Source organism: Aotus nancymaae, unplaced genomic scaffold, assembly GCF_030222135.1.
Source record: "Aotus nancymaae isolate 86718 unplaced genomic scaffold, 86718_ANA_hifiasm-v0.15.2.pri h1tg000020l, whole genome shotgun sequence".
In the NCBI taxonomy this organism is placed as follows: Eukaryota; Metazoa; Chordata; class Mammalia; order Primates; family Aotidae; genus Aotus; species Aotus nancymaae.
Window position 1 is genome coordinate 34,110,071 of NW_026988432.1, and position 12,487 is coordinate 34,122,557.

The 12,487-nt window shown below is 35.7% G+C and overlaps 1 long non-coding RNA gene across 1 annotated transcript in view; it reads right to left on the bottom strand.

Annotated features, from left to right (window-relative positions):
* Positions 1 to 343: 343 nt before the first annotated feature.
* LOC105709055 (uncharacterized) overlaps positions 344 to 12,487 on the bottom strand; it is a 35,244-nt gene continuing 23,100 nt past the window's right edge. Inside the window, exons 2-3 of the long non-coding RNA XR_001105434.3 lie at positions 6,398 to 6,537; positions 344 to 3,470 (exon numbers count right to left, since the gene is read on the bottom strand). This is a non-coding gene — a long non-coding RNA (uncharacterized LOC105709055). The remainder of the gene's footprint in view (positions 3,471 to 6,397; positions 6,538 to 12,487) is intronic.

Below are 12,487 nucleotides of genomic sequence, written 5' to 3' on the forward strand. Positions count from 1 at the left end.
ATTAAAATTCAGTATGTTTCAGTTATGCTTTATAAAATACATTTTGTCTAGAGGAAGAGCGAAAGTTAAACACAGAGCTTAACATTTATTGAGAGCTTCTTGTGTACTGAGTGCTGTGTCAAATATATTATTTAATTTAAATAATAAAACTGCGATATTGCTGTGAATATTTTATGAGTAGCTCTAGGACACAGCTTGTTTTTTGGAGGAAGTATAATAAATACACCCATGTCTCAATCACAGGGCATTTCCACAGCTAAATTACAAAACTGTTCTGATTTAAGTATAGACAGTACTACTGGCCAATCCAGAAATCTGAAAGAACATATAGAGATGGTTCTGAATCCAACAATTATTTTTTAAAATGCTGCTGAGTGTCCAGCACCATCAAAGTGGGATTGGGTATTAAGTAATGATCTAAGAACATATGAAGGTGAGAATTGATGACACCGTGGACTAGAGTAGTTCAAAAACATAAATTAACAGCAGAAGGAAGAGGAAAGAGGGAGTCACGTTTTAAGGGAAGGAAAAAGAGAAGTTTGGAAAGGTTTTGGGTAAATATATGTGTTCTTTATAGAGTCTGTTAACTTTATATCTTCTTTTCTGTCAATCTTCCATTTTCAATAAAATATTTCTGGAAAGCCATCACATAATTATACCTCTTTCTGGAGCTGTATAAAAAAAATAAGGTAGATCATAGGTCTTCCTTTAATAAAAATGTAGTGATTGATAAATTTTTGTGTTCAATTCTATTCACTACACTGATAAATATTTGAGCTTTTACTTTTTAATCCCAGAGAAATCCGAATTTGCAGCAGAGTATTTCTGTTACAGTCTCCAAGTACAAAACTTTATTTTCGACAAAGAATGAACAAAAAAGCATAAATAACACAATTAAAAAGTCAACTACTAAATTGTTTGGAGATGATTTAAAATGCAACGGGCTTCACAGAGAAAGTACAAGTTAAATTGGACCACTTTTTAAGGTAAATTTATCATTTCTATTTTGTGTCATACATATTATATACTTGTGAAAAAATTAAGTCAGTAAACAATCAAAGGGAAAATAAAAATTACCCAAACTTATTAGAGTTAATTATTATTTTACTAAACATTCTTCAAGGAATTTCTTTCTCTTTTGAGTGTGTATGTGTGTGTATACGTACGTGCACATAAAATTATATACAAATATAATATCGGTTCCTTTTTTGATGTGCCTTATCTATTCTAAAGCAGGTCTTGGAGATGTATCTGTTAATGCCAATAAATAGAGATGAAAATTCTTTAGTTTCTGATTATCACTGAAGATACGAGTATAAAAAACTCTAATTGTAAACGAAAGATGCATTATAAACAACACTAATCTTAGCATCTGTGCTAACACATACACTTGTTCTATTATTTTCTGATTATAAATACTTGAAGTGCGATTTTTATGGATCAAATACTGTGTACAATTTCAAATGTATGTACTTTTCGAAGAGTGTTTATTGAGCAATTACAATGTGCCAAATATCCTACACTGAGGAAGCAGCAATAAATAAAATAATGTAGCCAAACTCTCTGCTCTTGTGGCATTTACATTTTCTTCAAGGTGAGACAATAAACAAATAGATCATAAGTCAAGGGAGCAAATGTACTATGACGAGAAATAAAGCAGGCTGTGGAGATAGCGTGACAAGGGTGGGCATTATTTTAGGTCAGCTTTGAGCAATGACCTGAAGTGAGGATTGAACCATGTGATGCCTGAGGAAGTTCCGAACTAGTAGAAGAACTTGTAGTTATAAGGATTGTGCCTCAGATCATCTTGGCTCATCATAGTGAAGTCGTGGTGCTGGACTGGGCAAAGTGGAGGTAAAGGCAGAGGCAATCTGAGATCAGCTCACACAGAGACTGACAGGTCACTTTCACTATCTGGTCTCCAAAGATGGCCCCAGTGGCCCAGCCTCCTAGGAGGGATGTAGACTCCCAAACTTGTGAACTGAATCTGGGCTGGGTCTGGGACACATTTCACTAGACATGAGTGAGCGGAAGTGACACTGGACCCATTAGTTCTGGGTCTACATCTCTAGTAGGCCTGAAAGTGTCTGTTAGTGGGTTTGGGAGCCCTGAGTCTCCAGATAAGGAGTGCAGTGACATGATCACAGCTCACTGCGGCCTCTACATACCAGGATCAAGAGATGCCCCACCTCAGCCTCCTGATTAGCTAAGACTACAGGTGTGCACCACCACGCCCCACTAGTAACTTCTGGTTTTAATAAAATCAAATTGTTCTCCAATGCATTTATACTCACCAACAATGTAAATTATCATTGAGAATTACCATGGAGAATTGCCCTTGACTGACAGGAACCTTCCGGCTGAGGAGTTAAAACTAATAACTTCCCACACTCCAATCCCACCCCCAGAAGCCTATAGCAAAAAACTGCCTGGTGGAGGTAAGTGGGTACAGAATCCCATTCCTTTGCCTGATGAGAGAACAACCTTCTGCTCCAGAGGCACTTGCCTCCCTACAATGGGTCAAGCAGGACCAGTCTTTTTCTGAGACCACATCCTGTTATGTTCCTTCCTTTTCTCCATCCTTCTTTCCTCCCTCCCTTACAGGTTTTACTCCTGCACCTTAATCCCTATCTCTGACTGCTTCCAGGAAATCCAACCTCAGAAAAGATCTTCTAGTGCAGGGGTCTGCAAATGACAGGCTAAGGAACAAACCACATCGGTTGCCTCTTGTAGTAAATGAAGTTTTATTAGAACACAGCCATGCCAACTCACTTATGTATTACTTATGATTGCTTTCATGCTACAATGGCGGATTTCACTAGTTGTTCCCAAGAACTGGCAGTCTACAAGCTGGAAACATTTATTCTTTGACTCTTGACAATAAAAGTTTGCTAATCCCCACTATAGAACAATCTATTGGGAGTTTTATTGATTGTTATGTTCCATCTATGTATTGAGAAATAATCTTCTTTGCTTATTAAGGAAGTTCTTAGAAATAATTCTATCCCTCAGCAATTTGCAGTCTAAAATAAGACAAATACACGTGAAGATAACCACTAAGTTCAACCAGAGTAGGAGCTGCCACTTTGCAACAGTCTGTTCCCAGGGTTAGCCATCACTTGGTATATATTAATCATACACGCATAGAACTAAATGTGAAGAAGCATATTAAGTAAAGATATTGTTTATATTAGATGAAACATTAAATTACTTTGATGAATTTGAGAAATTTTCACGAAGAAGACAAGTTTGATTTGGACTCTGAAGAGAAAGGAAGGTTTTAAATGGGGAAGAATGAGAATGGCAGGTGAGAGAAACAATGAACTAAAACGTGAAAGCAAGAATGAGCATAGAGGCTTTGGACATCACGCATAGATAGTGTTTCTGTTCTTTTTCTTGTTTCTTCTCTTTTATTCCTCTTTGTTTTCTCCACTCTTTCTTCTTCTTTTTTTTTTCTGCAGGTTTGCAAACTAAAGTTATAAAGAAATAGATGGAGAAGATGTTGCATTCAGTTTATGGAAGATTCCAGAGTAGACATTAAGGAGAAGATTAAATGATTATTTACAAGAAACTAGTAAATCTACTAAACAAATGGACTCCCATGGGTTAGCATATTCATGAAAAAATTTATTGATGTCATCAGGCAATGACTATCCTTGAACTTACTCTTCTGATTAGATATAACATGAAAAATCCATACTGTTATTAGAGTGAATATCAAATGAATAGTGTTCGGTCATACTAGCAATCACTTTATAGTATTTTTACATGCCTTAAAATATAAATGTCATTTACTAATTTTCTTTCTTCTTAAAAGGTGTATGTATAAGAATTTTTAAACTCTTTATTTTTAAAATCTAAAGCTCATTATACACTTAAATCAGTACTTAAGTCCTTAACATTATGTATCTACTTTTCAGTCAGCCTACCTCACTATTCTCCTCCTCAGAATATGGTCATGTAATTACCCAAAAGCTTTTATCTTATAAATGTAATGCTTATTCCTATGGTCAATTTCACCCTTAAAATGGCAGACAGAATTTCAATGTAAGGAATTTTAAAAGTAAGCGTCCTCAGTAAAAAAGAGGAAGGAAAGTGTCAAGGATAGATACTGCTAAAAAATAATTCCCCAATCTTCAGTTTCTCCAGTTCTCCTATTTCCATTGATGCATAGTCATTGCAACATTGTTTAACTAACTATCCTGTTGGAATATAGATTTTATTCTTTTGAAAAGTCAGAGATGATATACTAGTTAATAAAGTATAACATTTATGTGGCTGTTTATGGATAGTGAACATAGAAAAGACTAGAAAATGTAAGACTACAAAGATTAGGTAAGTGAGAAGTTGGTCTGTTGGTGGAAAGGATGTACAAAGAGTGGAAAAACCTATTGCTGAAACCCAATAGTTTATGATTACTGATGTCTCCATTTATAATTAAGACTAGGTTAATTGAGAAGTTAGGTTAAGATCATAACCCCTAAATTTGTAGACTAACATTTTCTTTATTGTCATAAAAAGGATCTCCACTGTTGGACAGAAAACAGTGTGGGACAGAGTGTTGATCTGCTGTCACATCAAAGATATAAAGCACTGATAAATTCTTAGGGAATATTTTAATTCAAATATAAAACATTCAAAAAGAATAGCTTTAGAGGGTTTTCCATAGAAGAGAGGACTTACAAATATATAGCTGTGAGTTTTGGTAGGTCTGAGCTGTCTACTCAACGTACCGTGAGGCTGTTTCCAAAGCTGTACTAGAAGCAAGGCTGGTTTGAAAACTGTGTTTACGCTCTTACTCGAATTATCTGAGAAGATGGTAGCAATTCTCTAGACAGGGTCTCAAAGATTAATATCCCTCTCTGGATTTCAAAATTCTTTTCGGTAGGAATTTTTAGATAATTTAACCTAAGTTTTATTTCCATAACCACAGTAACTAATTCAGAATTTTGCACACAATAGAAGCTAAGCATTTTTTTAAATCAATAAATAATATATTTATTTCCAAGTAAATTTTTAAGGATATTTTCAGGGGAAAAATAGCATAAATATTTCTCAAAAAAACAAAAAGTCTTATGCCAAAATGAACTTGACTCTGTCAAGCTCAATTTGCTCACTCTATTTCAGGGGAAGTCTGATGGCCCATATGTTTCTCAAAACCCAACTGCAAATGATTTAGATTTCTTGGCTAACTTAGACAAAAGAAATCTAATGTTTTGGACATCTTGGAGTATTTTATGCTTTTTCCCTCTAGTGGTCATAATTCTTATAGATCACTTATTTCTAATGTTATAAGCCAGAGGCAAAATTGAAATAGCAAAAAGTAATTTGCGAAAGTCAGGCCTGTTTCACAGGGGCCCTGGGTTAATGTGAGCCATTAAGAACAAGCATGTTAATGTATTCACTTGCAATTTTTTTTGTATTTTATGGTTTCTTTTTTTTTACTCTGACTTTTTAATTTATCTTAAAATTCTATAGTACATGTTAAAAGATGAGGTGATAATTTGATAAGTATCCCTTAATAATGTTAGGTATTAAGTAATGTGATGTTTCTCTTAACACATACTTCATAATTTTCTGTGTACATATGAATTTTTATGTGTATATATACGCATACACATACACACACAAACACAGAGGATTGCTTGTTTTGTACCATTAAATTTTCTATCAATGCTTACCAAAGTACCATCTTGGGTTTTTTTGGTTTGGGGGTTTTGTTACTTTTGAAACAAGGTCTCACTCTGTTACCTAGGCTGGAATGCAGTGTATTGGAGTGATTACGGCTCACTGCAGCCTCAGCCTCTGGCTCAAGTGATCCTCCCACCTCAGCCTCCCAAGTAGCTAGGACTATAGAAGTATACCACTATGCCCAGCTAATTTTTTAATTTTTAGTAGAGATGAGGTCTCACTATGTTGCTTAGGCTGGTCTCAAACTCCAGGGCTCAAGTAATCCTCCTGTCTCAGCCACCAAAAATTCTGGGATTGCAGGAGTGAGCCACTACACCAAGCCTGCACATTGTTATTTTAAGTATCATAGAAATATAAACTATTTGAATATTTGATTAAAAAAAAACCAACCTTTATTAATTTTAAAGAAGTATTAACTGCTCCTTCCTTTACACAAATGCATGTTCATTATTTTTTATTTAAAAGGAAATATTAAGATTTACAAAGTACTAGCCACAGTAAATTAGACATATGTGGTTTGTTCTTATCAAACCTATCACGTGGTACACTGCATATTCCTGGCTAAGGTGTCTGTCCAAAGTCTCATTGCTCTTTCTTTTGAGATGCACGAGGCCAGACCTTGGAGAAGTCTTGTGAGTATTTTATTCTCCTACTTTGAATCCTTAATCAGAGTTAGAACTTATCAGGTCTACTTCATCTTTTTTACCTTGTCCATTCATCAGTAACTTTCAGCTCCATAGAGTTGAGGCCCTTCAAAGTAAGTTGTATCTATGCAGTCCCATGTCCATGAGGGCTGGAATTAGATCTTTCTTGCTCATACAGTATCCCCAGCTCATGAGACTGTTCCTGTAACATAGCAGATTCTCAGTATTTGTTTAATATAGCGGACTTGTTATTTCTATCTTGATACTACTTATAAATATAAAATCTTGACACTCTTTTTAGACCTCTTCAGTACAGAATTCATTTATTCATTCAAGTACGTATTGGTTGCTTACAATTTGCAAGTGGTTTCACACTTCCATCAAAATTCTAGCCGTAATCCTGAAGCAGGTAAAAGACAAGTGTGACTCTCTAATGGCTTCACACTGTGAGGCCCTGATGCACATCAATGCCAAGTCTAGATCCCTTTCTTCCTGGGTTTTGAACAGGGGTAAACAGAAGGAGGTGAGTGCCACTACTGATGTCTATCAAAAGCCTGATCTCTGACACCACAAAGAAAACAATTGTAGACATTTGTCCATCTAAGATAGAACTATTTGCCAGCTCTTTACATCAATGTCACTAAATAGAAATGGGTAAGTATAGATTTAAGCTGCTGACTTCCCCAAAAAACCTACCTCTTGTATTGCAGATAATTTATTTCCCTCTTTTGCTATATTATTTCTTTATCGTGCCTCCTAAACATATGTATTTGTAAGTATTTCCCCCTCTGTCAACCCTAATTTCCACTAAATCACTAAATCCTATTCCCATTCAGTGCATCGTTTTACTCAGAACCTCTCTTTTTTTTCTGTCCCTATACTATTCTTGATTGAGTGGATCGATCACTAATACATGGCTTCCACCCTCTCTAGCCCCCTACAACTCAGTGGTCTTCTTCCTATTGTCTTGTCTACTTTAATTAGTCTAGAATATTGCTACCAGATTGATCTTATAAATCATTGCTCTGATCTTGCTCCTGATTAAGGATCCTGTGACAAAATGCTGTTTCTCATGACGAACTGATTCATTTATTATAAAACCAGAACAATAACTCATTATATTTTTAGTTTCCCAGCATGCCTTGAGCCAAAATCAATGCCCAGTTTCAAGAGGTGACCTTAGCTGAGATTTTCTGTTGAAATCACCACACCCACTTTCATTGCGGCACTTCCTATTTTTGTCCTTGTTCAAGAATGTGCTGTTAAACCTAAAATCTTTGTGAAATCTGGTAGGTTAACAAGAAGAAGTAGTATGATTGCAATTAAAATTTCTAAGAAACTTTGTCTTCTTCAGCAGACTTAATTTAAATGTAAAATAGAATTTATTAATTTATTAATTGGTTAATTGAGATAGGTCTCTCTGCATTGCCTAGGCTGATCTCAAACTCCTGAATTTCAGTGATCCTCCTGCCTCAGCCTCCTGAGTATCTGGGACTGCAGGAACCCACCACTGCGCCCAGAAGAATTTGCTTTTAAGGTAAACTATTACTTTCTATTCTCAGAAAGCCTTTTAGCAGAACTGTGCCTCTGTGGACCTTAATGCTGCTTGGAAACAGGAAGCTACATCTCCATAGATCTACGTTTGTGCATTTTATAAAGTATCTACTGATCATACTGAGGTATGTGTTTTAGTGGACATTCTCTTTTGGCTGTTTCAGGCCCACTCTCTCCTGACTTCTTTCAGTACTGACTCCTATAAACTTCATAACTGGCACCCTTGCCTTTGGATTTGGTTGGGTTCAGCAAAGGGGACATACAAGCAGGAGCCCAGACAGACAAGGATAAAAGAATCTGAGATTTTTGTTGCCTCATAAAAATGAGGCACTCCTTTGCAGATGGGTGGCTGTGCAGCAATGGCTGAGTTTTTATCCTCTGAGAGGTAAGCATCTCTTACACCTACTATGTCTCATTGGGTTCATAATAGCATTCTCCACTTGCAGTGAGTATCTGGCTATCACTAATGTTACTATTTGCTATTGGCCTTTCTTAATCTGGCTAAGTAGTCTCATTATCAAACTATCTTTAATTACCTTTTTTGCATTTTCTATTTCTTTCTTGCCTATGTCCGATGTATACATGTGACTTCTTGTTTGCTTGAGCAGGAAAACGAGTTGACATTTCTGTCCACCCATCTCCATTTCCTCCAAGTGGCAAAAAGTCGTGGTCCTCATCTCACATGGGGAAGAGTCAGAGAAAGTAGCTGGATTGAGCCTATGATGTTCTATGTTATACAACTGACATTTATAATGTATTAAATATAATGTGCTATATTTTAATGAAATTTAATTGTCCAAATGAAGGTTTTAGGTGATTTTAATAATCCTGTGTGAGTGGGAGTTTCTACTGTTCATTATTAGCAGGAAGAATCAGTTTTATGAAGGGAAATGAAAACTTGGGAGATGGGATTTAGATAAGGGTGAAGGAGATACATTGTGTTTTATTTGTACATGTTAGCTGGACCTGGATTGTAAGGCATAATAGATCCTGGGCATTTCTGGTGAACATTTCAGGTGAGTTTATGTAGAGTGCAGTATTACAGTGGAGGGCATCCTTGGGAAATCCAAATACTGCCATTTCAATTAGCAATAGTTCTCTATTTTAGCTTGCTTTCGTTAGCAAGATTTTACTAAGAAAGTTGTTGGACTAATGGAATGGTCTGGTCACACTAGGTCACTGAGGTGAATTAAAGTATTTGTAGTCCAGTGGTGACAACTGAAGGATGGCCGTAACCTGAAGAAAGTAATTTTAAAATGGTTATCATTGGCCAGGCGCAGCAGCTCACGCCTGCAATTCCAGCACTTTGGAAGGTCAAAGCAAGTGGATCATTTGAGATCAGGAGTTCAAGACCAGCCTGGCCAGCATGGTGAAACTCTGTCTCTACTAAAATATCTATGTCTGTAGTTCCAGCTACATGGGAGGCAGAAACAAGAGAATCGCTTGAACCTGGGAAGTAGAGGTTGCAGTGAGTCAAGATAGTGCTATTGCACTCCAGCCTGAGTTACAGAGAGAGACTGTTTCAAAAAACAAATAAACAAACATAAGACAGTCATCATCAAAAGAGGCAATAACAAAAACACATAGACACCAGGAGTCGGGTCTTGAGTCTACATGTGGTAGCACCCGTGGATACTCTCAGAAATTTGAGGAACATTAGAGGTGGACTAATGCCTGTCAGTCATGTTGGCACAAGCTCATGCACACAGCAATAGTTCCTGGAAGAATCATTGGTTCTGTTATATAGTTTGTCATTGGTGAAGCCAGGCCACTGTGGCATAATTGTTTAATGTCTGACTAAAGTCTTCCGCTGTAAGCTTATCTTTTATCTTTTGCCGATTTTTTTTTTTTTTTTTTTTTTTTGGCTATCAGGATATAAATAAAAATAAATGATTAAGTATACACTCAATAAATATGTGGCAAAGAAAGGGGAAAGTGCTAGGCAGATAAGAGAGTTAATATAGTATAGTGAGTTACGACTTTGAATAGCTAAATGGCCACAAGCAAATTACCTAACTTCTCTTTGCCTCCGTTTCTTCATTTGTGAATTGGGTCTTATAAAAATGCTCAGCACATACAATTGCTGTGAAGAATTTAATCTTTTAACATATGTAAAGTACTTATATCGGTGCAAATCACATAGAAATCTCCAAACATGTCAGTTATTAGTAGTATAATTGTTACTATTTTCATTATTACCAATATTTAATAAAATAATTATAGAAAATAATTGGTTAGAAATTGGTTAGTAGTGAAAGCTGAAACCCTTATTTTCTAAAAAAATTTGTATTAATTTTCACCAATTTTTTTAATTCTTATTTTATTTTTTAGAGGCAATGTCTCACTATGTTGACCAGGTTGGTCTCAAACTTCTGGCCTCAAGTGATCCTTCTGTCTTGGCCTCCCAAACACTGGGGTTACAGGCATGATCCATCATTCTCAGTCATTCTACATTTTTTTTTGGTTCAAAATCATGTCTCCTATGTTTGAAATATTCTGATTTTATTATACATATACACAATTGTTTATAGAATGATATGTTATCTTACCTTTTCTTTTCATCTCTCTTATGTATTTTAATGCCCTCAAGTTTGCTATTTCCTTCAAGGCTGGGCTTTTTCTCACACTTCCTTTGCATTCCTTCTTGTTTCTCTCACATTGTTGAATGGAGAGCTTGAGCATAAATTGTACTTGTAAACTCACAGGAAGTGATTAAACAGAGAAGTATTATAACATTTTTATAATGATTATGTATTTCCATGTCACTAATTCAGGTTTAGCAATCAGAAATTATACCATTGCAGTAGTAATACTCATTGAGCAAATAGAGAATTTAATTATGTTTCTCTTTATGCCTAACAGTTTCTCTCTCACTGTACTATATTAGATAAAGCCACACTGCAGGGGCTAGCAAGCCAGAATGTACCTCTTGGTTTTGGGAGAAAGAATGATGAACATTATAGAGATGACACTTATTGTCCATTCAAGTATCGATGTCCTGAGTGCAGAGGATCCTGGTTTGCTTGGAAAATAACATTGTCATCATCCCAGCATACTCCCTGAAGAAACTGGTTTTATATAAGCAGATTGGCAATTCTTCATATTATTATAAAACTTGTGATACTTGAGAAAGTCCATATTTGATCAAAGCGTCTTCCCAATAACTACAACATCTCAAATTTCACAACTGATTTTTGTCCTAGGACATAATGAATTCTGTACCCCCGTTTAAAATGTAAAGAATAGAGAGAAAGTGAAGTATTACATGCATTAAATAGTTATTCAGTTGTTCTAAAAAGTGACCAATACTTGGGAGTGAAATTCAATGGAGGTAGGTGATAAAGAAGAAAGAATCTGGGCTCATGAGTGAGGTAACTTGATTTTTAATTTTGAGACTCCCACTTCCTTGATAGACAACTTTTCCCAAATGCATTCACTGCTTTTAGTGTTATTTGCTTATTCATAGAGCACCTCTGGGTGCAAAATGTTTCCCTGGGCTAGCATGGCTTTCAGTCTCAAGAATATTAAGGTCCATTCAAAAAGTGAAGATGGGTCCATGTCAAAAGTCAAATGTTAGGGCATTGCAATAGATGATTCCCAAATGACTGGTGACAAGCATATAGTAATTAAAAGGATAGAGGATCAATAGGAACAGAGGGGTTATAGAGATAGGATCTGATAAGCCTGTGAATGATTCTCTGAGGTCTGGGAAAGAGTATACTGTGAGCTAGTAAAATACATTTATGAGGTAAGACTTTTGGTATAAACTTGAGTTAGAAACTTTTTATTACTGATTTGAAATAATTATAATGAAGGAATTTAGTTTTATGATCTCATTAAAATTCCTGATAGCTTACATAGAATCTACACTTCTATCTTCATTCAGTTTGTTAGCCAAAAGTTAGCATTTGCTGTTTAACTCAGGATTTATACGGGAAAGAAATTCTTGGGAGATCTAGTTGTTTCTCTGTGGTTTAATAATTTTTTTAAAAAAAAGATTCTTTTTAAACAATGCCAAATGTGGCCATCGATTTTTATTTCCAACTAAGCAACTAAACTCTATTCTCTGATAAAAATGAAGAATCCCCTTTTCAGCTGATAAGGCACAGAGTGTTTATCTTTGGATGGTCATAGAAAGAAGTTGGCTTAGGCTATCCATCTGCTTTTATGAGGTTTTGTTAACACAAAGGGACAATGAGGCTGAAAGTGGCTTTTAACTTATCTGATCCTTATCATATCTGACATCCTTTCATGAAGGAAAATAAAAGTCAGGTGGATGTTAAATTAAATGCACATTTCTAAAATAAAAACAAATGTGGAAAATTGTAGGTTTCTTCTTTCATTCTCAGGAGCTATATGAGAATGAATGTTCCTTGTGATTTCAACAAATAAAGTTCACTTTATCTCCCTGGTTTTGATGGCACGTGGTTAGCACAGCACATGAACAAAGAAAGAAACATAGGCATTAATTCCAAAGCAATCCATTTAAAAACTCTCCTGGACAATTATCTCAGTGGTCCGTGTTGTCTTCTGTAGCCGAAGATTGTGTTGTAGTTATTGCGTGGTGAGGGCAAACACACCATGGAGGAGGATATTAT